Source organism: Gavialis gangeticus, unplaced genomic scaffold (assembly GCF_001723915.1).
Source record: "Gavialis gangeticus isolate Ggan-Ray unplaced genomic scaffold, GavGan_comp1, whole genome shotgun sequence".
NCBI lineage: Eukaryota > Metazoa > Chordata > Crocodylia > Gavialidae > Gavialis > Gavialis gangeticus.
The window spans coordinates 1,172,693-1,177,812 of NW_017729002.1; positions in this window are offsets into that span (position 1 = coordinate 1,172,693).

Here is a 5,120-nt window from a genome sequence, read left to right on the forward strand (position 1 = left end):
GGATAGCTGACGGCACTTCTGGGACAGATAGCTGGGATACTGCTGAATTGTGCCAAGCATTCAAGTATAACATGTTTAAATTGGGGAAAGTGATGCCTTTATAGCAATAAAAGCTTGATGTATAGAAGTTCTTTTGCTGTAGTGGCCATTGCACAGCACTAATTCCTGTCTGTCAGTGCTACTACTGATGTTGATTGAGACAGTTACTTTCACCACTACTAGTTTTAGAATCATAGAATAATAGAAAATTAGGGTTGGAAGGGACCTCAGGACGTCATCTAGTCCACTCCCCTACTCAAAGCAGGACTATCCCCAACTACATCATCCCAGCAAATCTTTGTCTAGCTAAGTCTTGACATCCAAGGATGGAGATTCCACAACCTCTCTCGGTAACCTGTTCCAGTGCTTCACCACCCTCCCTGTGAGAATGTTTTTCTTAAAATCTAACCTAAACTTCCCTTGCTGCAACTTAAGACCATTGCTCCTTGTTCTGTCATTTGCCACCACTGAGAACAGCCTAGCCCCATCCTCTGTAGGCACGATAATTGCCATTTATCACTGAGAACAGCTGAGCTCCTTTGTAACCACCCTTTGGATAGTTGAAGGCTACAGGTAAATCTCCTCTCAGTCTTCTCTTCTCAAGACTAAATAGGCCCAGTTCCCTCAATCTCTCCTCTTAAGTCACATGTCCCAGCCTCCTATCCATGTATGTTGCTCTTTGCAGGATTTTCTCCAATTTGTCCACCTCTTTTCTGTAGTGGGAGGCCCAAAACTGGACACGGTACTCCAGATGTGGCATCACCAGGGCAGAATAGGGGGAGACAATCATTTCCCTTGATCTCCTGGCAGTGCTGCTACCGATGTAGCCCAGTATGCCATTAGTCTACTTCACAACAAAGGCACATTGTTGGGTCATATTCAGCTTACTGTCCACTGTAAACCCTGGGCCCTTATCTGCAGAGCTGTTGCTTAGCCAACCAGTCCCCAGCCTGTACCATGGGATTGTTCCAGCCTAAGTGCATGACTGCACTCTTCCTTTATTTCCAAAATAAAAATGTATTGGTCTTTTAATTACAGAATCAGTAAGGACTGACTTTGTGTGCTACAGGATTCCCAAAATGGCTTTGCTAAGCAGAGGAGCTTCCCAGCAACACTCTAGGTATGAACCCAGCAGTATTTTTGTGTGATCTGCCAGCCTGCCCCAGTTTGTGCAGGAGTAGAGGGATCAATGGACCAGGGCAGTCCTGTTACTTCCAGACCTGATCGCTTACTTGAGGACTTAAGTTTTAAAAGAAAACAATAAAAATTGCCTCTTCTCAGGTGTCTGTGACTGGAGTGCTGCAGCTGAGCCAGATGCTTGGAAGGGCTGCAATTGGTTTTGAATTTTATATTCAAATTATTCAAGTCAGACTATTCCCCAGTTTTAACTGATTAAAGATTCAGCCCTTAATATCTTTTTTAAAGTGTCTGGGGTAATATACTAAATACATCATGCTATTTCCATATTTTTAAACATACATATAAACCCAGCAGCTTGCATTTTGTATTGAGCCGGGTATTTAGAAAGGGATTTGAAGGAGAACAGGGTAGTAGTCTGGGCTTTTAGTCCCAGGAAGACTGTACAAGTACATCTGATGGCCTGAGGCTTAAAAGAAACACGTGGTAGCAGAAGCAGGTATACCAACAAGTTGAGCATGACTTGTTACACAAATGGGAAGCGCTTGTATTTGCTTTATTCTAGTCTAGTTTTATGAATGTATGTGAAAGATTCTCTAGAAGCCTGGCTTCCAAATCTAAATAATACAGTATAGAATTTCATAGGACATATGGATAATGTAAAAATTCTTGAAGCTTCTTATATTTCACTAAATTGTGAACATTTTGTATTAGTAAAACTAAATAAAAAACCTCTCACGTATTAGTGATGTTCAAATAAATATTCCATAGTTAAATTTGGATTTTGAGTAAGAGGCTAGCAAGAAATCCTGAATTTTTTAGAAAAAACTGAGTACTGCAATTAAAAACTTAACTAAAAGAAAACCTTCAGTATCTTATAAAAGTTAGGTATAAACATGTTTGTTTTTTACAAGCGTGTTTACTGTAGTGTGCAAATTATAACTAAAAACAATCTCGGTACCAGAGGACTGGATGGTTGCCAATGTGACAATATTTATACAAGGTTCTAGAGGGAATGCAGGGAACTACAGGTCAGGGAGCCTAACTTCTGTTTCTGGAAAACTGGTAGAAACCATAATAAAAAAAAATTGTTCAATTGGTAGAAGCCATAATACAAAAAATAATTGTTCAGCACATGGATGAACATGACTTGCTGGGCAGGAATCAATATGGCTTTGTTGAAGGGAAATCATGCCTCACCAACCTATTAGAGTTCTTTGAATGTCAGTAAGAGGGGGATCAGGATTATCTGGTTGGGCAACTAAATGTCAGATGAAATTCAATGCAGGTAAGTATAAAGTAGGGGGTACACTGATATATCGGTTGTCTTTCAGATAGGCACTGATAAAAGGAGAAAAGACAATAGTTATCCACTTTTTTTGGTCGTTGTAGCTGATAATTATAGCTATGTGCCTGGAACACCCTGGCAAGCATAGTCCAGGCACTGAGCCCTGCTGCTGGCCTGAACCCATGGCAGACTCCAGGTCCTGGTGAGCAGGCACCAGGGCTGCCGCAAAGATGTTGGGCTGCGTGTGGGTGGGGTAAGGCGCCGTGCAAGGGACACTGCACTCCACTGGGCACCTTTGCAAAAGCAGCATTTTCCTGGCAGCTGTGGGAGCTTGGCTGCATGGGGTCCACCAGTGCTATGGCAGCAGCATGCTCTGGAGCACCAAACAAGCCTGGTGCCACTGTCTGCGCAAGGGTCTCCCCCAGGATAATCAGCTGAGAAAATCTTTATCAGTGCATCCCTAGTATACAGTGATGCACCTGGGCAAAAATAACCTAAACTATACCTATACTATGATGGGCTCTACATTAGCTTTTACCACACAAAAAGAGATCTGGAGTCATTTTAGACAGTTTGCTTAAAATCAACTCAGTGCTAAGCATCCATCACAAAGGCAAACAATGCTAGGGATTATTAAGAACAGCATTGTAAATAAAACTGAAAGTATTATGCCCCTTTATAAATCCATGTTGTGTCCACACCTTGAATACTGTGCCCAGTTCTGGTCCCCACACCTCAGAAAGATATAAAAGAAGTAGATAAAGTACAGAGAAGGGCAACCAGGATTATTAATGGTACAGAGGGGCTTCCATATGAGGAGAGACTAAACAGGCAAGGCCTATTCGGTTTAGAAGAGATGCTTGAGGGGAGATATGATAAGGGTTTACAAAACACTACATGGTGAAAGAGAAACTGAATAGGAATTTATTATTTACTCTCTCTGAATAAAAGAATTAGGTGCGGTCACAAAATGAAACTAGTAGGTAGTAAGTTCAGAACTAACAAAAGGAATTTCTTTTTCACACAGTATGTAATTAAAGTGTCGAACTCATTGCCACCAGATGTTATGGAAGCTAGCCAGATTCAAAAAGGGAATGAACAAATTTGGGGAGGAAAGGGATATAGTAGCAATTGAGCATGGGAATTAGGGATACGGCCTCTCAATTAAAACTTTCTAGAACAGTGGAAAAAAACCCCTGGTCATACACAGGGTTCACACACTCTCCCCTTCATCATCCACTCTCTGCTACTGTGTGACACTGGGCGAGAAGGACCTACATAAATAGCAATTCTTATGTTTTAAACAGTTAAAATGTTCTAAAAAAATCACTACATACACAAAACCTGTAATATGAAGGAAACTTTTATTTTCCAGTTGTAATTCAAAAGATTTACAGCGTTGTGAAATTTACTAGTGAGACAACAATGAAAAACACATCTCTGGTAAAAAGCAAACTTGGAAGAAACATTTATACAGCATAAATTAATGTTAAGTGCTTACGTAATTAAAATCATTTTGCATAAACCTATTTTTGTGCTGTATAATTCTACTCGTATATCAACATAAATCTAAAATACATTTTTAAACAATATATATCCATATCAAAAAGCTATTAACTTTCTCATGTTTATGGAAAACACTTCACTGTGTGCAGTTAATCTTGGCTTTCCCAAATTTCACTCAAACAATTTAAAATTGCATCTTATAATCAGTTTTTCTGCAAAATGTCTTACCCCTCTTCTTCTCCCTATTAAAATGTATAATATAATGAGGCAAAAGCAACTCCCCAGTTCTTCTACCCAAATTACCATAACATTAAGATTAGAATGACGCACCTACAAATTTAAGCACAAGTAGTAAGCCCTTAACTTGCTAGAAGCATTAATTATTAGTGAGGACAAAGTTGCCCCAAGACAAAGTAGCTTAAAAAGGTACTTAGGTGATAGACTATTCATCTAGGCAACTAGTAGGACATTTCAAAAGCATGAAGCTGGTTAGGTGCCTGACTCGAAAATGATGAAAATGGTCATCTGAGCAAGAGTACTTAAGAGAGTACGAAATCCTTTTCTATTTCTTTTTTAACAAAAGAAAACACTTTTGAACTGCCTCTGTGAGTAGTCTTGCCTTTTACAGCAACTTCATCTAATTAAAATGCTAAGTAAAAGAGACTGTTTGCAGGGCCAATATAGCAATAGAAAAGCAAAGTGAACAGGAGTGAAAGCTTGGAATTGGAGAAAGTTAGACAGATATGTAGGAAGTAGGAACAAGTTCTGATCCAAAGCTCATTGAAGTTAATGGAAAGCCTATCAGTGGGTTTTGAATTGGCCCACATAGAATAGGAACACATTACATTTTTCTTTCTTGCTTTTTGGAGTATAACTAAGAGCTTAATAGTGAACATTAAGTATAGGGTTCTGCTTTTCAGGTGTGGTTAACTAACCATCCAATTAAAGTAAAAGGGAGGCTCGAGTTTGACTTGTTTAATTTGCCACCTAGACACAACTGCTTTTAGTCTTAGATGCTACCAAGACTACTTGGCTATCAAACAACCTGATCCAAAAATAGAGTAGGAGTTTATCCTTGGAAGAGCTCTTCCCAATTAAAAAAAAAAAAAAAAAAAAAAAAAAAAAAAAAAAAAAAAAAAAAAAAAAAAAA